The sequence below is a fragment of the Micropterus salmoides genome, unplaced genomic scaffold, assembly GCF_014851395.1.
Source record: "Micropterus salmoides isolate LMB-PRFRI ecotype aquatic unplaced genomic scaffold, ASM1485139v1 Ms_hic_scaffold_12, whole genome shotgun sequence".
Lineage (NCBI taxonomy): Eukaryota > Metazoa > Chordata > Actinopteri > Centrarchiformes > Centrarchidae > Micropterus > Micropterus salmoides.
Genome location: NW_024040263.1, coordinates 32,309,368 through 32,335,489, shown reverse-complemented (window position 1 = coordinate 32,335,489; position 26,122 = coordinate 32,309,368). Strand labels below are relative to the sequence as shown.

Below are 26,122 nucleotides of genomic sequence, written 5' to 3'. Positions count from 1 at the left end.
GCTGGGCAAAAACTAAACCTATGCCACCTTTAAAGAAATTCTCTTAATATACAGTATGTCTTATGTTTCTAAATGCATTAGAAAGCATGAGGGGATTTTCTTAATGTTCTTTGGTCGCAATGCGCTTTTTAGTAACAGTTACAGTTTTTTTCAATTGCTAATCTGCATTGGTCAAAACTGAAGTCACATTGTCAAAACTCTTTTCTCTGTAGAGAAATGTGTGTAGTGTTTTGAATGTGGTTTTACTTTAAAACTGCAAGCAGGAAATGTGCTTGTATTTTAGCAGAGTTGGTTCAAATTGGTACATCAATTACAGGTTTTGGTCATTGTGTCTTAAGTACCTGTTTTACTGTAACAATGGAAAAACTGTGTTGCAGCCAGCGCTGTAGTAAATTACTGAATGCAATTATATAGAAAAAATAAAGGATATTGACGCAATTATCTGCATTTTTGATGCATTCTTGTTACAAATACTACAGTCAGTCAATAAAGTGAAAATATGTTATTCTTACAGTTTTTTGTCGGTTTGGTACATTTGTAGAATCATCCTTAACATTTGCAAAACTATTTGTATTTGTAAACTATGGCTAAGGTTTGGATGACAATGATTGAAAATGCACAAGGCTGAACTTTTTCTGTATGGCATAGATCAGTTCCAACAGTGCAGAGTTATACATTGCAGGGAATTGGACAGGATCCACAGTTACGCTTTTACGTCTTTTCTCAAAAGACAGAAATTGCTTTTACATATGATGTGCACAAGTGATTAGGTAATGTGGAGGTTGAACAAGTAGAATTTCTGATCTGAGAAATGTAACAAAGTGACTGAGAACAACTGTATTCTGTAATGAAATACTGATTTATATGAAAAAATCAGTCACATTTCGAAGATAAAAGTTCATTGAATGCTTCCTGTTGTTTGTGTTTTGAAGGTCAGTGTGTCATGAGTGACAATGTATGCTTTCTGAGCGAGAATCACTCAATTTTGAGACTTGTATAAAGTGTTTTGAGTGACTTTTGGAGGTGAGATTAACTGTTTGACCAAGACGCATGTTGGTAATGCAGACTGTGTGAAGAGTTTTGAGAAAGTGGCTTCAGATTTGACCACAATGAAAGCTCCACTAATGTAGACAGGAGTGTGTGTTTTTATCTCCTTTCTCCTGAAATCAACAAACATAACTCCCTTTAACTTATATTTTATTTTGAAGAGACTGGAATTCACATTTACACAAATATGTAATGAAACACTAACATACTAAAACATAATCTGCAGAACAAACACAAGACTAAACCCTAAAACCCTAAATTTACATTTAGTTTAATTAAAGTAAATGTAAATTAGAAAAGATAATGTGACAAATGTAAATGGTGATTGAAAAACACTGATTCAATTAAATTAACATTAAAAGATTAATTAACTCAAAGGTGATGGATTGATCTATCTTAAAGTTTTTCTTCACTTTCTGATATTACACGGTAAAGAATTCAACGTCCCAGCTGTCCTAACTGAAAAAAAAACTTAACGTGTCTGCTGGATGTGTAAAGAGAAAACTGTTTCTCTGACACCAAGTGGCCAAAAAATCTGTTTCATCCTCAATTAGCTCCTTTCAGCAAGCTACACAGCACCATATTTTTATTCCCTTCTGGAGTTTGTGGAGACTAAAGGAAGAGTGAATAAGTGAATATTAGACCCAAGATGGCTAGAAACATGACTCCAAAGTAACGATAATGTTGATGTATGTTAATGTAAATAAGCAACATTTTTCTAAGATGTTCACCTTTAACTTTTCAAAGTGATAATATGTCAGTAGTGTTTTCAGATGTTTCTGCTGCCCCCTAGTGGCCAATAAGGTCAGTAAATGCCGTTTCACTATTGATTAGTGATTTTATTATTGATTAATGTTAAAACATGTAAGACTTGTTTGGGAAGGTTCTAATGAGACAAAGTCTGATTAAAGATAGAAAACCCTCTTCAATCAGCATGCTGCCCAAAGGTCACACACACACACACAAGAATTAAAGTCTTGCTCAAAGCTCCCATCCTAAAGTTTATTTCACATTAACAATAAATTACATTTTAGTCCTTCACATCTCCACTGACAGCTGTGCAGCGGGTGTAGGCGCATGCATGTGTGTTTTTCATTTTCAGGCTATGATCTCTTCGGTCTCTTCACCGGGCCATCAAGAAAATAAGTTTGGTTCGGAATTGATTCATGCGGTTAAACAAAGGTTACATGGAAAACTAATTAGGGTTTTGAATTTTTATACATGTTTCCATGTGGCTGTTTTGTCAGTGTCTATGTACTGTAGTGTTTCTTCATCTAGGTAACTCACACAGCATTAGATATGAGAGCAAGGAGAATGAAACACTTTGAACACACGCTGACAGGTAAGGCTCTGTTAAATATTAGCTGTTGGTTATTGGCCATGAATCATGACCAAGTCAGACCTGTGCTGTCAGCCGATGTATGTGCTTCCAATGTTAACCAGCCAAGTAGAAGAATTCAAATTAATGACAATGATCATCAGAAAATACAGTATTACAAAACCACAGAGTGCGCACTTCAACACAAAGGAAAGTGTGTCCGAGTGAGTTTTCTTGTAAGTTTGCTAACATCAACTAGAGCTTTATAGCTAGCGACGAGTAACCGACTAAGGATTTACATAGTGAAATCAGGTTTATCAAGTGATGCCCATAGTCGACTGATAGTCAAATCATGTGTGTGTTTGTGCGACGGTAGCTGTGCTCTGATCTTGAGAAGCTGCAGAGCTGCAGTCTCTTGTCTTTGGTGTAATTTACACTGTACATTTCCTGCTAAACTGAGGCTTATTGTTGACCATTTTCTCTCTGTATGCCTGCCGTTCACCGGTCTTGTGCAGAGTTTTGCGTGCGTGCCGTGCGGCCGACAACTGCATTTCAAGTACTCTTTGAAAACAGTATAACATTGTTTGTGTGGTTCCTCAATGGTGATAAATGATCCGAACGTCCCACGAGGTGCCGACAACTCAGCACACCACTGCTGGAGCTGGTGCGCTGCCTGTCTCTCTGCCTGTCTCTCTGCCTGTCCACAGACACACAGATGCTACGCCCACACATGTGCAATGACGCACCCTTCTTAAAGGTTAGTGTTACAATTTTGGATTTATTCACACACAAGAAGATTTATTAAAAGCTTTCTTTTCACATTGTTATTTACAGCAGTATATGTTGACATTTATATTGTAATAGGTAGTATATTAACCTCTTGGGAGAAAACATGTACAATCTGACATTGAGCAAAATGGTATGATCCTCATTTCATAATGCCGCTGCGAGGATTCGATGGTGAGACTGACAGTCGAATCTCATTGAATCTTCTACTATTCGGGGTCAGCCCTAAGAGCAACATTATTTAAAATTTCTACCATAAATTAACAGCTGGTGGAGAGCGGTGCAGATGTCTTGCTGGAGCCGGGCCAGCGGGCATACACCGAGCTCTGCAGCCTATGAGGACATAACTTTAGCTAATGGCAGATGCAAAAAGACCGAAGAGGACATTGATGGAGGAAGCTAAGGAGAGAAAAAGACCAAGCAAGAGGCTCTTCATGCTCACCCTGATCCTGATCCTGCAGGACCTTCAGCACTTCAATACCGCTGAGCCACAACTGGTTGAAGGGAGACGAGAAAGGTGAAGGACTAGAGCCAGGGGCCCGTACCACGCATGCACGCATAGGGGTAAATGCAATAGTGATAGCCTTAGAGGACTACACCTATGCTCATAGAATCTGGAGTTACAGTACGTTACTACCGTTGTGTGCCCGTTCTAGCAGCTATCACGCCCACTGATAGGCCTGCTTGTCTGCAATCTGCTGTTTTGTACCTCCTGTGTCAGCTGTTAGCTAAAGACCTATACTTTGTTGAAGCAGAAACATCGCCTTACTGAGAGTGTTTATTTTGTGTTATGTGGCACACTTTAAGTTGATTGTGTTAACCATGTGTCTGTCGAGTTTGGCTGGGGTTCAAAGTGAATACTGATACCACTCTACATGGTAAGGATATGTTGTTTGTTAGTACATTAGGTTTAGGGCTGCTGCGCTCCCTGAGTTTTGCTTTAAGTCACCCACGCTAGAGAGGTTTTTGCTTCCTTTTGGTTTTTGCATTAGTTAGTATGACCTGTTTTGGAGGGATCTCTTTTTGTTATCATGTGTTTATGTTTTCGCAGCTCCCACTTGCCCAATTTCTGTTTTTTAAACCTTGTAAAAACTCTCTTGTTAATAAATAACGTTTTCACCATACCAAAAACATCTTGTTTATACATCCCTTAACCCTAATGAGCTGGAATATAACAATCGTAACATTGAAACATTTAAATTTGAATTACATTCAACCTATATGATGACATACTGAGACTAAGGTCCCTATCTGCTTATGTATAGAAAGACAAATAAATAAGTCTTGACCACAGTCTGTGTAGTGAATATTGTATAACATGTTGGTAGGATGATGGTAAGCACAGCAAAGATGAAATAAAATTAAAAAAAACTTTAAAGTCTCACAGTCATCAAAGTTGGGTATTAAATTTGCTCTGTATTTCTTTTCTCAAAATGTAAAATGAAGTGCTGTGAACACACTCCCAAAAGACACAACACGAATGTGAGATATAGTGTTCTGCCAGTGGGGTGAGATTATTTTTCCTGTTCCCAAATAATTTTCAATTGTGTGTCATTTTAGTACCTGGCAGTTTCAATGTACTGGCACCAATTACTACAAATTCCTGAAATTAGAACAATAAAAAAGTAGAACTATAGATCACATTACTGCCTAAATTTTGTCTCTGGCTTATATGAGAATTTACATGAATAATCATACAGAGCACAAAGTTATGACTGATACTTAAGTTTCTACAACGTCATGCAAAATATATTTAAAAGGCCAGATACAGATTTAAATCACTTTAATTTAAATCACTTTAAAGGATAATGCTACTTGCCAGGCAGTGGTTTAAAATAACATACAGGGCAGTGTTGGTGGGGAGTGTCAGTACCAGTGAGATTATGAAATACAATTCATGGAGGCCAGTTTGAGTGAAAGTAAGAAGACGATGGAGATGCGAGAGGAAGAGCAGGTACTGTCCACTGTGCCCAGAGTAGGATTAGCAATATGTATCTGTGCTGTTCAACACAAACAAAAACTGCAAAAACGAAGGTAAGGTAAGAGATACGACCCTGCTAGCTAATAAGAGTTAATGATACTGTAGACATACAGACGGGGGACAAATGAAAGTAAAAACTGCATGTAAGAAAATGACATGAATGAAATGCTACAGCCTTTACAGTCACCAGATATTCATAAAAATGGACTTCAATAAGGATTCGGCTATTCTAAAAACACCATTCAGCTAAGTAAGAACTAAAACTATGTCACCACATCTTCATGAGATATACTGTAAATGCAGCCTATGGGTGATTACTGCAGTATTTAATGATAAAATTAACTACATATCAACGTTCTGTCATCAGGCTTGTAATGGAAATTTGTCCTTTAATGAGTCTTCTGAAATAAAGAGTCCAATCCAGACGTCTTTTAAGGGTTTTATTCTTTGCAAAGGGTCAGACAGACATACAGAGTGCAAAACAGTCTGCAGAGTGTAAGACAAAGAGCCAGTGAAGAAGCAGGTGACTTTATACTGTAAGGGTATTACGCAGCTATCCAAGGGAGGAAGGGAGTAGGGACCAGCTGTCCTGAGATGAAGGCCTATCAAGGACAGTCTGATAAGAAAACTCTCTAACGAGCATCTTTCCCATGGAAAACTTCACCTAGCTGTAACATAATAAAATAATCAAATACCACACAGTGAAACACTGGTCTATTCTGATGAAGCATGCAGGGTGAAACAGTAAACACAGTAAAATATCAAATTCCCATCACATACTCTGGCTGATAACCAGGGATATAACACAAACTGGTGGGAACTCACTCATGTCCTCTTTGCATGTTTTGATTCAAGGACACTTGAAAAAACACCAAGCATGGGTGTCACAAAAACAATTTTTTTCAAATACATTACAAACCATTAGGGCTGGATAATAAAACAATAACAGTAATTATTGCAACATAATTTTTTTCAATAACAATATAACAAATGTTCAATAAATATTCAATAAATGTTTGATTTTCTTCACTTGAATCATACACGAATTAAGATTTAATTTTTCTTATTAAGATGGTGATTCTATTGAGGAAAAAGGACTGAAAAAGGTTTTACTTAATTTTACTTAAAGATATCTGTTGACAAAGATTTTATCATAAATATTTTGAATGTTCTATCTCAGATTTGTGATGTGATCCACTGTTTGGCATCAAGCGTTGACCATAAAGTTTAAACCACAATTAACCATCAGGCTTCGTCAACTTTCACTCAGGAGCAAAAATCAGCCTTTAATCTAAAAGAAAACACTATTTGATACTTATTGTGATAATTATCGATATCAAAAGATATGATAACATTTTTGGCCATATTGTCCAGCCCTACAAACCATCAAATCACAAAAGGTAACAATAATAATTACTAATGCCCATGTTGATAATACATAGATGAATTAAGTCAAAGTCTCTATGATAATATTATATAAATAAAGCTCTAGTCTTCAATTAAAGCAGGTAGCCATAACACACAGACAAAAAAAGCCTGTCTATATTTATTTATACATATACAGTATATATTTTTATAAACTTCTGTTTGATAGTAGGGGGTGCTGCAGCATGGCAAGGGGTAAAATGACAGGTGGAGCCCCCTGTGTCAGCCTCACTGAAATCAATGAGAAGGCTGTATTTTTATTTTTATTTTTTGCCCTGAGGTGATGTTAATCTGAATGTGGCCTTATGCTCCATAATTTATGATGCTGAGCTGCAGTAACAACAGAGTGAATCCGTCAGGCTTAACCCCGCCCTTGAAAAGGTTTGGCTGAAAGGAACAGTCAGCGCAGCAGCAGAACACACATTCATCTGAGCTATGAAATTATTTCCAAAATAATTTTAATTTACCGCTTGCACTTGTATTTTTATATATCCCCCATTAATCTGCAGCCCCTCAGCTAAACACACTTCACACCATCACCCCTTCTGCTCTCTCTAACCTTCAATCTGTCCCAGACTACGCTACACATACAGTGCACAGAACTGACCACACCAACAACATTTTAATGCTTATAAACCTGTTATCAATATTTGATTAAAGCTTGTAAAATCTATTGAAACACAACACAATTAGTGTGAACAGTTCTTCTGTAGTTTTTTTTAAATCAAGTTTTGTGTTGTTATTTAATGTGAAGAGACCCCTAGGCAATAAAGAAGATGAAGAGGAATGAAAGACTTAAGAGGCAATTCCTTCACATTGGCACGAAGGGAAACAAAGGCAATGATGATGAATTCAGTCCAAAAGTCCAATGATGACCATAGATGCAATTACCAATCAGAAGAGAATTTCAAATCGGCGTTTTCCTGACTAATCAGACCTTAACACTTTGGGATTTTCTCGTCATGACTTCCAGCATGCCTTGCTTTTTAATTTATTATACTGTAGGCTATCACATCCTCAAACATTTGGTTAGTTTAAGGTTTTACAGGCTACAGGAGAAAGCTCGCCAACAATTCTAAATAAAAGTTTTCTACAAACTATAGACAAATGATCCCTGTCAATTAGATAATGGCTAAATCTAAACACTTATAATATGGATGGGTGACAGTGAATGCACGCAAATAATTTGATCTAGCAAATACATGACCCTGCACAGTCACATCAGTATCACTGTCACCTCACACTTTTCATTTTTGGCAGGTCATTTCTCGCACATCTGTTGATCAAAAATGTAACTATTTTTGCGTGTTTTCTTTCATACGTGCATAAGACCTCACAACATTGGATAGCTGTCACCTGTATGAGCTGTAATTTTCACATTACTGGCCCTCAAGCCAATCTACAGGATGGGAATCGGGCCAATCCAGGCGTAGATGTGGTGGACTGGTATCAGCCCGATCCATAGCAGATCCTTCGCTTTTCTTTTGTTTTCCTTTGGGTGTGCCTGTACACCTGTTTTCTGCCGTGTGAAAGCACTGGACCTGCACCGTTGTGGGTGAGAGATCTACAAACCACATAAGTGCAAAAAATAAACACAGACCTGCAGTTTAAATTATCCTACAACAAAAATGTCAATGTCACTGGCAACATCATAAGTGACGCACACTCTTCAGTGATGCTCTTGCTTCCAGACTGTATTTGCATTTTAGTCATTTGTTCATCTTTGAGATAAAATGACCAAAATGTCCTGCAACAAATCCACATTCCTCTCAACAGACGTTATACGAAATACTACAGTGGAGCGAAGAGATCTTTTTTTTTTGCTTTAGCAGCGGGCGGGCGTGTGTGTGAGGCAAGCACCACCACGACAGTTTCACGGGAACGCAGCCGCTTGTTGCTACACTTTGTGCTCGACCACTTCACCTCACTCTAACAGGGAAACTTGCGACCGATTGAACACAGACTGTTTCTGCTGCTCCCTGATAAAATAAAAATGATACCTGTTCAGAAAAACTCCAAGAAAACTGGACTCTGATGGTAACTTGTTTTAACATGCTAGATAAAAGGTAACGCCCTGGCAGCGGCAAATATCTTTGATATTTGATTTGATTACATTAATGTTTAAGCTTAAAGAGACAGGAGCATCTACAGCTTGTTTCAGATAGAGGCTGAAATGAAGGCCTACATGAAGAGTCAGTTTAAGACAGAGATTTCTTTTTTTGAATCATGCAAAGCTGCATACATCTGCGTAAAAGCAGTATAATAGGTCTCCTTTAAGAAGGCAAGTTCCTGTTAGCTAGAGCATGCACAAGCTTAGCAAAGCTGCATAGCTACCTTCCTAGTCGGCTAACTAGCTCAGTGGGGTTGTAAGCTTGGTTCATTAATTACATTTTTTTATTTATTTAATATGAAACCGTTGGGGTTTCATAATGAGAGATAATATTATGTATATTTGAGTGCACAAGCGCTGCAAAAACGAAACTATTTTGATGTTCAGTCTTGAATGAGTCAACCTAAGCCATTCAAAGATTTATGTGCAGAGAGATAATTCAATTTGTCTCCACTTAAGTTTTCCCAGTACAGTTTCACAAAGTATCATTGTCCTTTACCAGCAGCCCATTCGGCTTGTAAAAGACTGATTCAGCAGTGACAAAGACGTTCGGCACGCACTGATCCATGACCGAGGTCTCTGCTCACATGACCTTTCTGAGAGTTGACACGCCACACAATCGAGAGGGGGAAAATCGTTTTTTGTCCACTGTGGATTCAGCTGGTAACACTTCACTGTCAGCTGAACGAGACAAAATAAAATACAAAGAGATTCTTAAGATAGAAAAGGAGTTGAATAACAATATTTTATTCCATCTGAATCTTTGATCAGGGCCCTTATTTATCAAGCTTCTCAAAGAGCCATTTTAGTCTCAAGTGCTGAGAATTCATGAAATTTACTCCAACTTTTAAACTTATAAATAAAAGCAAGTTATCAAATTTCTCAAAGCTAAGAATCACTCTTACTCTCCCAGTTATTTAAGACGGCTCGAGAGGTCTCTCAAGTGGTTAGGAGCTGCCAGTAGGAGCTTGTGATGGCGCTGTGGCGACAGAGACAAGCACAAATCTTTCAGAAGAGGAAGAATGTTTCTGAATTATTTGACGCTGCGCAGTTAATAAGATAGGGTCGGACAGCGCAGGCATAATCTTGAGTCATCTCACCACTGACTTTACGCAGTAATGCGTTTTCAGTTAAATTGAAGGTTGTGATGACGCTTCGTTTATTTGCCACAGGACAAACGCAGCAATGCTGATGATTTTGGCCGTCACACAACCACTAATAAGTCATGGAAACAATTAAAAATAGCACTTAGGCTACAGCTCCACACACTGTCACACGTTTCATCGACTTCCCAACAACACCCCCCCTAATCCGACAGAAGCAAACACAAGAGTTAATGCAAATAGCCGACTTCACATGAGTACTGATGGGACTCATATAAAGATGAAGTTTTTTATCTTTCATTTATTAATGTGTATATCATAATGTATTATCTTGAACATTCTTTATTGTTAAATGTGTGTTAAATATAAACTCCTGTTAAGAATTTCACCATTCAATTTGAATTTATCTGAGAATATTCTTAAATAAGGAAATCTATTTAGTGATTGGTCCTTTCTGAAAAATCCTGTCTGCGGCACATCAGCGTGTTGTAAATCAGCACTGACACTGACACTTAGGATTTAGTCCTACACTTCACTCAAATTTTAAGCACAGCTTTGAGCCAAGAATTTTTTTAATCTTAAGTCAGTTCTTAGCAGTGTTCTTATGAGTACTTCTGAAAAGCTTGAAAAATACGGGCCCAGATTACTTGGTATGATGGATATTCATTTCTGTGGGTGTGTGTGGGTGTGTGTGTGTGGGGGGGGGGGTGTGTGTGTGTCCATCATGTCCTGTTCCATTGGCTGTGGTCTTCATAATTTAGCAGTGTGGGCCCCTATGCCAGTGACCTGACAATGAATAAGACATAGCTGCCAGGACCTCTCTCTCCTTCATTCACCCCCCCCCCCCCCCTCTCTCTCTCTCTCTCTTTTTCTTGCTCTCACATTTTTTATTTCTCTCTCCTTCAGCATCTTATACTTTACATTTAACTGTATACATACTATAAACACTGCCAAAAGTATCAATGCTAATTATTAACTACAGGTATTACATTTTAACCTTCTGATGATGCATGGACACCCTGTGATCCTTCCCTTAATAGATGCACTGTTTCTTTTTCTGTCTGTAATGCGTTTATAATATGTTGGTAATATGCTGTTTGCTGATGCTTTTTTTCATTCATTTTGTATAATTCTCTTAAAGTGTAGCCCAAAATCCTCTGCACAACAAACACAGCAGAATTAAAAAGAGATACATTTCAGAAAGACAGTCCATGAAAACCTCTCTAGTATACAGTTTGTGTATTTGAAGTATAAAGTATTTTAGTTGTGTTGAATCAGAGCACTATGTGTGATGTGAAAGGGATCACTCGTTGTCACAAACCCACAGATTATCACTTAGCAGTTCCTCACCGCTCTACAGAGAACTTTGGCATCTATCAGCTCCTTGTTTAAGTTTCTCAGCTTGACCGTTTTGATTCAGTCTCTGCGCTTTCATCACCTTTGCTTTGCCAGTCTACCGCAGGCAGTTGTTTTTAGGAAAAAAAAGCTTTGACAAACCCACTGCACACCACATGCCCAGCACCAAACAGCAAACAGGCAGTTAGTAACTAGCTGTAAAAGCATGTGTAGTGTTTTCCCGCAGAAGCTGCTCTGCTGGCCCTCGTCTGCCATCAGCTCACGCTATATATTTGTCTAGTTGTGCAGCAGATGTCCAGCTTATCCAGGACTCTACTGCTGCCATCAAACATCCAGGTTGTTTGTGGCTCCAAGGAGGACATTCATCCACTTAGGATATCTTGGTTGGCTGCTAATGAGCAGCCACTTCCCTGCTTTTAGACTCACTTTCAGGTTATCCATCAAGCAGATTAATCTAAACAAGATCTCAACCAGAGTATGACCAATAACTGAAGAATGCTTATCAGTAGATTTCCTCTTTTATCATCAGATAACACGTCACACTTTGCAGAGCTTATCACTGAAGATTAAGTGTTCTCTCTAAACTGACTAAATATTTTTCAGTACACACTGGTATACGTAGGGTTGATTCCTGAGGTGTATTCCAGAGTTAAGAGGGACGAGAGAGGCAACTTAAACTGTGGTTCAGTTATCATGGTAACCGGCACTTTGTGATGAAAAGTGGTGGCGAAATAAAGGCTCAGATTCGGGGCATAATGAGACTTGACAATGGTCAAAAAAAAGATTTTTTGAAGAAATATGAAATGATGACATATTCCAGCAGAAGATTTTGAGCATTAAACACTTAATTTCCTACATTAAGGAGCCAATTTATGCTCCGGTTTATGGTAGAAATGTCTTTATTTATATGAAGAGAAACTAAAAATGCAGCAGGCTGGTGACAATTTGTGTATATATATAAAAATAAAAATATAACAGAATATAATGTGGTAATCAGCTGCTTGGTTTTTTATAAGCTTAAGTTACTTTTTTTTGAACAATGCACATTTGTTTATCCTATTTTTAAATTGCATTGCGTGTTATCTTTTTGTGCACGTAACCTTTCTTAGCTTGCACAAAGAAATGTTAACTGTTTTTCAGGACATTTTTAAAATATGCTTGATGGGGGCAAAATCAGCCTTTTCACAATGTGGCGGGGACATGTCCCCAGCGTCCCCAGTGTAAATGACAGCTATGGTAACCGGGGTAACCGATTCTGTGAATCCAACCTGCTCGTTAGCAGGTTCTCTTTAACAAACCCTGAGATTCTCTGTGTCTCCTCAGAGCGTATCGTTAGAGCAGTTCCACTAAAATGTTTACTGCACATAATTTGTAATCTCCGTTTCAATTTAAAAAATGAGTATGAGGCTTAAGACACGTAGGATCAATAAATCATTCTCAATCAATTCTTATAATATTGGAGCTCATGTGCTACAGTAATAGCGAGCAGTTTCGTGGTGTAACTGCAGACTGCAGTTAGAAAGTGAGATTTTAAAATAGGCTGCGCATAGTCTGGCCATGTTTTAACAGCATTTCAGTGGCATTTTGAGCCATATTTTAGTAGCACTTAAACAGAGAGTTAATTGCTGTGTGTGTTTCTGATGTTGTGTGTTATTACTGTTTTTAATGTTGCACAACCCTTTAGGGACAAATAAAGATCTGCTTGAAAAAAGATTCAACTAGATGTTGTTATGAAAATTAAAAATTAAAATTACTTTTCAAGTGCAAATCACCAAACACATTATTACCGGATGAGATTGTGAGTTTACAATCATGTCTCTTTGTCTTTGAGCTACATGTTTTCTAAATCTTCAGCTATATTTTTAATCTCCAGTTGCTGGCCTACAGCCTAATACACAGCCAGATTCCACCACTTTATCATCCATTAAGGAAATGTTAGTTTGGTAAATAATGAATTAAAGGACAAACCTTTAAAAACTTTTTAAAAAATTAAAGATCTCGACATCCACTGGGTTAAAATGCTCTCCCTTTTATTTACCCGTTGCCGTGGAGAATCATAGTATTGGAGCTCCACTGATAATGGCTTTTGTTATTCACCATGCACAAGCTTAACTCAGAGTGAACATACTCAGAGTTAACGGAAATGACTCTGACCAGCTGTTCTGGAACTGAAAACTCATGCTTTATGAAATAAACCCCTGGTCATTATTTGGATGCTTGGTCTTAGCTCCTCACCTGCCGCTCTGCATTCTCCACATGTGAGTATTTAGTACTGATGCAGTCCCATCTGCTCTATCTGTGAGAAATAGAACAGCTGAATTATTGATTTTACTTATACAAACCACTTCCCTCAGGGTCAGGTTTATTTGTTTAACACAGAGAAACATAAGAAAATTACAGGGAAGCCTCCACCAATCAGTTTCATTTCAATCACTGCTTTGTTGCAGTATAAGAAATAGTCACTTAAACCCCAAGCGCCTCCTGTCCAAATGTTGGCGTGTCCAATGCAACAGACACTGAACCCCAACTTGCTCCGCCAGCACCTTGCATGGAAGCTCATTGCATCTGGTGTGTGTGTGTGAGAATGGGTGGATGAAAACTGTAAAGCACTTTGGATAAAAGCGCTATATAAACATTTACCATTTAATTTTGTGTATGAAAAGTTTGTTTTTTCTTCTTTTCTAACTTCTAAATCTCTTGACAAGGACCACGCCTTTGATCAACTAAACTAACCAATCAAAGCACATAGATATCCACAGTTCACAGGCTGCTAACTGGTTGTCAATCAGACTGATGGTTATACAGTGTAAAATAAAGTGTTTGCCAAGAAGTTCTCAACAACATGCCAATGGGTGCAGCCGGTAATTATTTTCCTATTGATTAATCTGACAAGTAATTTTTATTATTTTTCCTACTAATAAGTTGATTATTTAGTCTATGCAGTTCAATGTTAGCAACTAAAGAGAAATGTCCATCAAAGTGATCTTGTGTGACCTTGTCCAACCAACAGTCCAAACCCCAAAGATCTACGTTATCATATGAGACAAGGCAAAGCAGAATGTTGTCACACATGAGAAGCTGCAGTATCCTGCATTTGTTTTGGTTTAGCTTTAACTTCAAATGATTATAAATGATTATAAAAAATGTTACCGATTAATATCTTCTGCATTTAATCAGTTATTCTGGTTTATGTATGGACAGGGTGCTAGGATTGTTAATAAAATAATTGGTTTTCATAGCATACATAATGCATAGGATTTGTATGCTGTATCAGAAAGAAAAAATGCTATTTAATCTGAGTTGGATTTAAAATTAGTTTAAGCCCTAAACACATATCATTGTTATTGTTATTAACATGCATAGCTGTGTAATGTGAAAGGGTAGATTTCTTTTAGATTTGTCTTACCACTGCAGTATAAAAGAAATTATAATTTTCAATCGATATCAGTAGTCACTTTATTTCAAAACTATCATGGCATCCGTGAAGCCTGCCATAATTTGATCCAGGTAAAATCTTTCATACGGCCTCTAAACACTGGCTGAAATCTTTGTGCCAGAGCTTCATACAGACAGCTGTCTCTTCGGCTGTCTACTGCTCTTCAGCGTCTGCCTCCCTCTGTGGTGTCAGGGCCGTTTGACTTCAGGGTTCACAGCCTGAATCCCTTCTACAACAGGAAATGAATAGGATAGCACTCCTGCATTTATATTAATAACTTTATCAGTATTCACAAATCAGAGCAGCCATCTCTCATTCATTTAAAAATGTGTCATTTGCATCATGGATGTGCGCTGGATGCCGACGTCACTGGCAGCTATAGGCATTCAATCATTCAATTGATTTCTTATTTTACTTTGTTGGTTTTCTTTGACTTTACCCTCAAAAAGTTAAGTAAAAAATGTAAAGCAATTTTGGGAGCCACATGCGCACGCACATACACAAACAGAAACTGAGTTTAGTCAGTGTGAAGGAAAATAATGTGTTCAGAAACTTCTACAGTATCTCAATTTTGAAATAAACTTATTTGACCTTCAGCACTCTACAGTGGCCCCTTGTGCAGAACAGTTCCTCTCCCAGAAACCGTTCATATCTGCCGTATGTTTTAAATTCACATGGAACTTGAAAAGTGTTTTAGGGGCTACAAAATATGACACAACAATCTGGCCTACAGACCTTCAGTTGTCTAAAAGAGGGTTTTGAAACTTGCATGAGCTTAGTAAGCAGCAAACATCATGTCTGCTTTTATGTTTGTTAAAATTACAATATTTATATGTAGTAATGGATTATTATTGCAGATTCATGGTGACATTAACATATAAAGACAGACGATGCTCCCATTTTTAGATTTAATCATTTTTTAAACATTAAGTACAGTTTAAGTACAGTCTGGGACAACATCACTGGAAGTATGACTTATAAAAAAGCCCCTCTGGAATATGTTTCACATATTTAGCAGGTACTGCACACGGCAACTGTTTTTTTATTGTGCAGAACTTCATCAACCCATGAGACAAAATGGTCCTATTGAGTATTTGTAGGAAATCAAAAGTCACCACCGCATTTGAAGGCAAGAATTCATATGCTCATCCAATGACCCGACTTCCACATCTGCACTGTAGGAAATGTCACTAATGTATTCCAAGGAGACTGTCTTGCACTATGGACAATGGCATAACTATCAATTTCAATAAATTGGAAAGGAAATTAGCCCCTGCAAATTCAATTACAAATGAATGGCCACCCGGAAGATGTTGAGTGATGAGGAGTGACACATAATATGAATAACAATTTACTTTTGAAAAATAATTTTGGAAAGTTTACCTTAAAGGTTCACATTATTCTTCTGCGGTTAAATTCTGCACTCTACCTCAGTATCCTAGCTTGACTGTGCTACGTCTTAACCTCATATAGTCCAAAAACATTGAAAAAAATATCACGTCACAAATTGAAAATGTGATTCTACACTGCTCAGTGACACTACAATGCTACACACATGCACCTACAATGTCCCGCAGTAGGCTGTAAGTGTTTTTGATTTTATTGCAAATGGGCTCACACATACAAAAACCAGCTGCTTTAAATCACTTCAACTGTTGCACTGAATGATTTTCTCTGAAATAACACACATGAAGGTAAAACGTAAATCTAGTTAATGCAGTTTTATATTTACAGGTATGATTATTATGATCTTTAGACTGAACAGCTAAATTAAAAAGACATAAAAATCCATAATAGAAACTGATTACTTGTATTAAACAATGTTAGTTGACAGTAGAATTTAATGAGTGGGAAAAGCTTAAATGAATGCTTATAAAAATGTTCATAACGTTTCACTGCATGACCACATTTTGGAGATTTACCAGAGCATCTTTATAGAAAGGAAAATCCACGGGGACCCCTGAGAAACTGTTAACCTACTTTATTGTAAATTTCAGTATTTCTTAATGTGGGCTGTAATCACCCTGTGAACACATCCTGCTGCCAAGGTTGTTTCAGTCAGCATTTAGGCTGGGAACGTCTGTATAATCCTTTTCAAGGCCAAAAAGCATCATTAATCAGGACTCATATCAGGTTGTTTTGGTCGAGCTGCCCAATTGTGGTCTGAAATTTTCAAATCTGTCAATCTGACAGGTGATCAGTTGAGCAAGCTTTTATCAACAGCACCTTGTCACAGAAAATTCTTCATGGTATCTTGCTTCTTTTCTCGACAGCTGCTGGGCTGTGTTGTGCTCAGTGGGTCAAAAAACCATTTGGACCACTGACTCTTGATCTACTTATTAACTGCTTGAAATTTTGGTGGTCTTAATATTGAAGCGTATTTGCGTTAAACCACTCGAGAAATCATTCACATACTTCACAGAAACACATAAAGACAATGTAATTTATTGTCTTAATGGAAGAAACATCCTGCTGCTGCCATATAGCTAAGTCTACTGGTTATTATTGCGCTATATTTCTGGGAAGAAAGGAGTTGTGGTCAAATTGGAATAGCAACATCCAGACACAAAGAAACTAAATAAGAAAGAATATATCAAAAAGTACAAAAAATTTAATTCCTTAAAAAAAGATGATGGTATTGATAATCTCTTAATTAAATTTGATTTAAAAAAAATAAACTGATTAACTTAAAATTGCCGTTAAACTTGAGGTATCATGGTAAAATGAATTTCTGTACCTCATTTGTGATTATAATAATTACCTGTAATTACACAGCAACACTGACTGATCAATTATATCGGCTATCTCAGTCATTTTTCAGAGACCAGGCTAATATTAGTAAATGCAAAACATAATCTGTGATTAATTTGAAAATGTAATAATTACACGTCAGGGCTGAATGAATATTTACCGCCAATCAATTAATTTCCAAACAGCATTGCGTTCTGCGAGCAGGAATGCAGACGATACTATGTGATGTTTGATTTATTACAGACCACCACACTTTCATTTCAGCCAGTCTACAATCTGAACTGAAAACAGCAATTCAGTGGAGTTTATTCTCAGCTAGGGCAATACCATACTTCTGATGTAGCATTTTTTTTTTTTACGCAAAATTCAAATCCAGAGATGCAGTGTACAAATAGAAGGAAAGATAAAGTTGAATTGATTCTATCTACTGTATTTCGCCAGAAGTCAATCATAGCTGCAGATGAGCATTCATTTCATATCGGACAGTATATAGTATAAAGATACCTCATTAACATTTATTCCCAGAAGCGTGGCAAACTTTCTATCACAGAATTAATCATCCTGCACTTAGGTATGTTTCTCAAACTTTCATTTAGAATTTTAGAGCCTGAACTTGGCAGGAAGTCATGATTGCCAGCCAGTTTGATAAGAGCAGTTTGATTTTTGGATGTTTTTTCATGTAATAAGCAGCATCAAATAGATAACAGATAATAATAGATAATGACCATCTGAATGTAAAAACTTACTATTTTTCATTGATTATTTTTTAATTAGCACTGTATATGTTAGATTAAATATTACAATTGAAATATTAGTTAGATTAGTCAGAAATACAGATTCCATTAAACACATAATTGCTGAGTATAATTAAGCGTGAAATGCAAACTATTTACTGGAGTCTTCAGCAGCCACTTAATACACCTTTGTATGTGGTGCATCTTTAAACATGCAACGCTGCGTTCACTCAAGTGTCATTGAGCAAGTCATTACCTCTTTATAACTACTCAACATTCATGGACACATTTTAACATCCCCAACGCCGTCAACCTGGCTCCATTCATGCTGTCGGTGTTGGCAACCATCCACCCTGCCAATGTGCTCTTGAGCAAGAAACTGAACCCTGAAAACTACGATGCAATTTAAGTATTTGAGTCTACAAATGAAATAAATTCATTAATAAATATATTTTTTAAATCCAAATGCATTTATGAAGAAACTGGTTATCCAGTAAAGCTCAGCTTCGTGTTACACCACGTTGGTAGCGCCCTTACGCAGCACATATGACCTTCAAGCAGACTACATTTTTGTTATTCAGTTTCTAATGTCTACTCAGGGTATAATTTTGAACTCAATATATTTAATATTAAAAGCATATAAGCTTATAATTCTGCAATTAAATTGTAACTTGCTGATGATTAGATTAAAACAGTTGATGTGATGAAGACAAACCCAATCATTTATCACACCTGTTTTTGCTGCGGCATCTTGGTGGCCTAAGGGGGTTTATGATGCTGACCATGTTACTGCAACACTGGAGTCCAGCCGCTTTCACAGGGTAGTAAAGCAGAGTAGCAAACATCAGTATAAGAATACTAACAATGAAAAAGAGTCTAACGTTTGGTGCCCATCAAAGTCTGAAGATGTCTGTTAGCACACCTGTTGCTTAGCGTGCTTCCATATTTTCAAGTCGGTCAGCAGTTCTAGTCAGAAAGAAGTCAGCCAACAAGTGCAACAACTTATGTCCTTGTGCATCGACTAGTTCTGACTTTATGCATTTGTTGAATACCTGCAGGCTACTGAACCACAGTTGCGTCAAGATGCAGTAAAAGGAGAAACAGCATGCATGAATGATGAAGTTGTTTATCAAATTTGCAATTTAACAACAAATGCGGATATCAAATTGCACTTTTGTCACTTTAATTTAAATGTATCAGTTTAGACATATGAACCCAGGTCCACCTTCACATTGATAGCTTACATATCACACATAACAACGGGATAAAACTTTTGTAAGAGTGTGCATCGCCAGCTTCTTCCACAACCATCTGCCCCGTTTAAGCAAACAACCAAATCCCAAATCAGCTCAGTCTCACTCTGCAGCAGCTGACCTTCCAACCTCTGACCTGGGGGATAGCTACAGTGTTTTCCAATTGACAACAGCCAATAACAACTCAACATCCACCTTCATTCACTTCAATTAAACCACTGAGGCTTCCACATCCAGACTCTATGGACAACTTCTCACGCACGCACGCGCTTCTCGTACAAAACATTTTCTCCACGAGCCTTGTGAGCACCCAGCCGAGGCTACTTATCTCCATAAAAGTCCTTACCTTAAGCAGCGCCAGCCGTTTCGCCTCTCCGCTGCTTCTTGCTTGAAAAGGAGACCAGATGCTCTGCTGCACTCTGTGATCCGCCGCGGTCTCTTCTTCTCCTCCGCCAGCAGGCGTGTGTGTGCGTGCGCGTGTGTGCGTGCGCGCGCGCGTGTGAGAGTATGCAAGTAAAGAGCGAGGAAGAGGCAGAGGATGTGTGCGCCAGCGACTGTGTGCGTGTGTTACCGGGAGGAGCGCGAGCCTGTTGGTATCTGGATGGAGTCTGGAGGATAATGGAGAGGGAGGGTTGTGTCGTTACGAGGGCTGCTCTCTCTCTCTCTTTAACCCTTGTCGAACCAAAGATGAGACACAACTGACCAGACTAGACTTTTAGTCTGCGGGAGAGACCATTCTTTGTGTAGTTTATTATAGTAGTTATTTATTTATTTGGTTATTTAAAATGAACTGACACAGAATTCAGTGGATCAACACTTAGAATAAAAAAGATTAATATGCTTATTGTGAAAACCTTCTATAAAACAGCATTATTTCACATTCAAATAAGTCTAAAGCAGACCAAATCTATGAAGCAAAAGCCATGACCATTGATTTGAAATGTAATTTCCTCTCCTACAAATGCACATATACATCTTTCCTTCCTTTTTTGATTTCTCTTTTGTCCTCTCTTATTTACTCAGTTGTAGCTCTTTTTTCTTATTTCCTTTCTTTCTTCAGTTCATTCCATATGCTTTGTTTTAAATGCATTTCTTGAACTTTCTGTCTGTTCAGTTTTTTCCTCTTTTCATTCTCTCCTTCCCACTGCTTTCACATACAAATGTACATCTTTTAAACTGAAGTTACACAATCTGTATTTATACTGTCCTATCTTTTGAAATTTGACATAAAACATTTAAGCTGCTGTGCAATAAAACAATTCAAGTTTATTCAGATTTCAAGGTAACAACTGTGTGTGCATGTGTGTGTAAAGGCGAGGTGTGAGAGGAGACGAATGTGTGAGCTAGACATATTATATTGCTGTACATTCAGCAACATTAACTAAAAGTACTTAATACAGTGTTTTACATTGGTTAACGTGCCATTGTACTATTACAAGGTACAGGGTCGTTTATTTATCATATCACAAGGTTGTAATAAAGAAAAGAAAGTTTGTAGTCCCTTTATGCCACACACACAGAACTTAGCACATAATTAATAAAAGTATATATATATTTACACCTGGAACTTTCTCTACTGTGAATTTCTAGAATTTGCATCTGGGAGAATGTAAACAGCAGCAACAAGATGATAAAATTGTTTCATCTTTACATAAACAGTTATGTTGATAAGCAGGTGTCTGTAAAGATGGGTACAACAATGTCTGATTTCCGCTGCTTGGCCAACATGAGTCCCATTTCGTCCAGGCCAGACCGTTAGTGACCTTTAGTCCAAGCTGGGCCAACATGACTCCTATTCCAGTCCTCTTTTCTTTCCACTGAGCGCTGTGGTGCCTGGTCTGGTTGATCGGGCCGGGTGGATCGTCTAAGGTCCACGGCTCTTTAATCCAAAAACCGTGGCTTCCTTTTCCAATGTCTTTGTTTCTGTCATAGGTGTTTCACCAATAAAGCCAGAAAAAACAGATTAGAAACAAAACTTTAGCGAAGTTTAGCAAAGGAGCTGCAGGCTGTGATATGATGGAAACATTGTTTTGTTGAAGTAGCAAAGCAGCAATATAACAATGTTAATATCAGGTCACAGTGGGTAGATAGAACACAAGAGAAGTTATAAAGAAAGAGATGGTCAAGTATAAAAACATGTAAAAGTGGAGGAGCCAGTTAACAATGAAAAGGACAGACTAAACAGACAGAAGGAGACTAAACATATTTTATTGGTTTTCTTGTTTTTCTAAGGTTTTAAGAAAGATCCCACAGAGCATGCTCAGAGGAAGCTATTTCCATCACTGCCCCAACACTTCCTTAACTTCTGGACCTTTAGATGTTATATAGTACCTTCAAAATGGGCTTTTTTGATATGTTTAGTATGTGAGACTGATCCTATAATGAGCATTATTTAACAGTCAGACCACAAAATACTCATTCTGAACACTACAAAATAACATCTTCCTGAATCTTCTAAAATATTAGGAAAAAAAATGTAAAACAATCTCTTTATTTTTTAAATATGAATAATTGAGTGAACACCACTATAGATTTAGGGAAAACAGAACTACTACCTTTGCAGTAATGAATATCATTAAAGAAATCATTTGAAAATGAGTGTTCTAATGTTATTTATGCTGACCTACTCTGAAGGCTTTTCATACTATAGATCTCAGCCAATTATTGAGAAAATTGAAGTATGAGAAAACATCTTAATAAGCTGGATAGCTACATGGAAAATAGACAGCAATGTGTGTAAATTAATAACACTGTCAGGATTTAGGAAGGTCACCTGTGGAGTAAATTATGTGATTGGTCAGAAAAATTTATACTTTTGAATGTCACTAAAATTACTTAGACTGTACACATTTATTTTGAGTAAATAAAATAAAATAAAAACTTTGGTATGCTATGAAAAGGGAACTATAAATTCTCAAAACTTGCTTTGATGTTAATTATGTCTCTTAAAATTAAGAAAACTAAATTTCTGTTTTGGGGGAATCAAATAGATATTAACGACTGAATAAATAATCTGTGAATTTTATTGTAAAAGAAAGAAAATTCTCAGGGGTTCTGATTGATCATAAATGAACATGGAAACAACATTTCAAAGGGAACATTTTAAAGTCAAAATCAATTCTGTGTAAATCGAGGGATACATTAAATTAAAAGGCTTTGTATATAATTTATTGCTTAGTCATACTTACATTCTTTCTGTGTGGAATTGTGCGGGTCAACCTTTAAAAACAACTATAATCCAATTGTCTCTACTTCAAATATGAGCCATACATATTACTAATAAAGCTGCTTACTATGATCACCCCAGTCCACATGCTGTGAAATTTGATAAAGCTAAATGAAAGTCACTCCCAGACTGTGTACCGAGGCTTTTTCACTGTATTGTTGTATTGTACACATATGATTTGAGAGATGATTGTATGTTTACAACACAGTAAGATGAAAAAAATGGGGTGGGGTTAAAAGGAGATGTATTTCTATTGATGGGTTTAAATTATGCAACAATGCTAATATGAATTTTAAAATGTTGAACTCACTTTTGGTCTTCAAAAGAATGCTTTGAAATATATATATATATATATATATATATATATATATATATATATATATATATTGTGTTTGATGACTGAATAAAAATGCTACTACTACTGAATATAATCTGTTAAAAAACATTTTTTTATGTAAATCCAGCTGGTTTATATGATGTAGCTGAGCTGATCTATAATCTCACTTCCACCCTCATTCTCCAAAATATATTTTCTTTATTTGAGGATGTATTTAACATTAAAACATACGAAACAAAGCAAAGAAAGAAAAGTAAAATCATAATATCCATATTAAATGCAAGACAGCACATTTACAGTGATTTGCAATGGGGTGGAAATGGTTGAAATGAACACTGAATGCAATGAAAGGATCCAACAAACTCACCACCTCCACTTCACAAGCATTATACAACTTCCACAGATAACTTTTTTTTTTTGTGATGCTGATTATGACTGAGGCAATCGTGATTAATGTGCTTTGGCTCCCAGAACAGTTGAAAACATGCTCCACATGTAAAATAATCCTGTATTAAGCCAGTGAGGGAATTTAGCTGTCAAAAGGATATTAAGAAGCTTTGATAGTGTCAAATAAAGCCCGTCTTTAGTATTTTCATTTCACTAAGAGTTAGTAGGTTTACAGAGGTTGTGAAAAGGAGTTTGCAAACCCACAGATTTGCTGTGTCAAGCTCCAGAAAGGCCTCAGAAAAAGAACATTTTGATTAGAAATGGTGAAATAGAAAGAAGTTGCTGTGTGTCAAAAGAAGAGAGCTTTTTTGTCTCAGGTTTTAAACGTTCTTTCATTGAGTTTTGCACGTCTTCAGTTTGGAGTCTTTCTTTTAATAGTGTTTTCAAAATATTTAAGCTCCCAGCTGTGCACACAGACAGGTGTAATGCATACCAGCAGCCATCTAAAATATACTTTATTGATGCGTGAAACTCTGTGAAATGAGAATCATCCTATGGGATTCTCTATATCTTACCTCTGAATGCTTCTCTTATCTGGAGCAGAGTTTGGGTTAGCGTGAAGCTAAGCAAATTGAGCTCATTGTATGGTAAATGGATTTTATTGTTTTGCCTCCATGGTTTGAAAGGTAGAGAAATAAGCTCATTTTGGAAATGCCTGGTCAACATTATTGACCAGCTTAACAACAGTAAAAAATATTTTGATTAGGAGAGGTGTGGGAGTTAATTAAGAACAAAAGTATGAAAAAAGAGAAAAGCTAACAAACAAAAGAAGCCAAGATTATAGACAAAATAGTGAGCCTAAACAGTGCGTTGACTTCTAAAAGTAGCTGTTTTTCTTTTCTGTGGTTCCGTTTTTTGACAGTCCGTGTTTAAATACAATCAAACCATACAGTATATCTGGTGTGATGGGGGTGGTGATGGAGCAGTGGATGACACACATGCCTTTGGTGTGAGTCCTGAGCAAGACACTTAACACGTCGTTGATCCAGAGGCGTGCGACCTCTGACATGTATAGCAATTTAGATAAAAGCGTCAGCTAAATGTATTTATGTAATGAGTGATATCTGATGGCGTTCACTCAACGTTCCTCACCTTCTTTCATCAGTGATCCAGTTTCTGATGCAAACTTGTGGAAACAAAAATCTGTTAAAGAACCAAAACGAGAAAACACTGGGCAAATCTTTGCAACCTACTGCTAATAATAGCGTTGTATGGTTTTATAGGTTGGGGTAAAAATATAGCAATAATGTAATAGGGGAAATCCCATAATAATACCACTCCAAACATCTATGTATTTGTTCCTCAGTTCAGGCTTTATCTGTCCTCTGTTAATGGTAAAAGATGTTTAGACATTCACTTGTCAAAGGTTCAGTCTGAAACCTGGTGGATTCTGCATTAATGTCCCTCTGGTGCATATTTACAGAGTACATCTGAGATGGAGCTATACATCTGAGGATGCACTCAATATTTTTTTCGCATCTCCTTTGGCAATGAATTCCACCAAGAAGATTCAAATACAGAACGTAATGAATAACCTGATTATCATAAAGGGCAGGGGGGAAGCTGGGTGTGTGTGTGTGTGTGTGTGTGTGTGTGTGTGTGTGTGTGTGTGTGTGTGTGTGATGTTTGCTGGAATGAAATATGGACTCTGAGAATGAAGTGTTGAGACGTGAGCCTGGTTTAATTTACTCTAACAACTCAAAGTCAAAGCAATTTGTTCATTATCATTCTAATGAGGATGATGAGCTTGTCACTGCGGTGTAAATGAAATAAAACACTTGAGGCTTCGCAGGACTGTTTTCTAACATTTAAGTTTTAATCATTTACTCTGACAACGGATGAGAAATACAGTAAATAGTATCTAATAATAGTAATAGTAGATAAGTAGTAGTGGATAAAAGGAGTGATGAGTAATTCAGTAACTGCAATAATATGTTGTCAGCGAACAAGTTGTTAAACATACTGTTTGTCTTTACCTGCCTTCCTGCAAATCAAACTGATCCATGTACACCTATTAATTATCTTCATAAATGTTTAGACAATACACTGTATAATATCTTAGGTATACCATTTCAGGTCTTCTTAGCAGCCAAAAAGGTGTGTTAGCCACGTGTCTTCAGAAATACTGTATATTAATTCAGCCTCCCTGCCCCATTATAAACCTCACCCTCATAAAACGTAAATAGCTTTATTAAGCTCAATATTCAGTATATTTTTCTTTTCTGTGCTACTGCTGCTACAACGTATATTAAAAATAATATCAACACTAATAATATATAAATTTTATGCGCTTGTTTTACTTTAGTAATGACTTAGTAATTGGAATCCATGCAATATGAAATTATGGCGATTTAATATAACTTGATTAAGAATGAAAACTCTCACTGATCATTGACAAGAAAGAACAACTCTCCTTTATGTCTCCCTGGTTCATCTTCATAATCTACTCTGCTGGAATACAATAGAGAGAAAAAAACTCCCCAACTTCAATGTTTTGATCATATTTTACACCTGAGATTCCACCTTATATAATTTGACAGACATAAAGACGTCACACAGACAGGAAAAAGCATGTTTTGAGATGTGCGAGCTGGTGTGCTGGGAGTAAGGGAGATTTTTAATATTGTGTGGGTAGCACTGGGAGAGTGAATGGGTGCTGAGGAGAAGAAATTGCCAAGACGGGGTTTCATTTAGTCAAAGGAGAGTGAAAGTAATGGGATGCACGCACACACATGGAACTGCGCACACAACTTTGAAGTTTTGGATGAGAAAGTGTCTGTGTATACTCATGCAGACACACACATATTATTGT

The 26,122-nt window shown here is 37.0% G+C and overlaps 1 protein-coding gene across 1 annotated transcript in view; it reads right to left on the bottom strand.

The window, feature by feature from the left end:
• tenm3 (teneurin transmembrane protein 3) overlaps positions 1–19,819 on the bottom strand; it is an 824,111-nt gene extending 804,292 nt beyond the window's left edge. Inside the window, exon 1 of the mRNA XM_038714618.1 lies at positions 19,647–19,819. The gene's annotated coding sequence lies outside the window, so the exon portion shown is untranslated. The remainder of the gene's footprint in view (positions 1–19,646) is intronic.
• Positions 19,820–26,122: the final 6,303 nt, after the last annotated feature.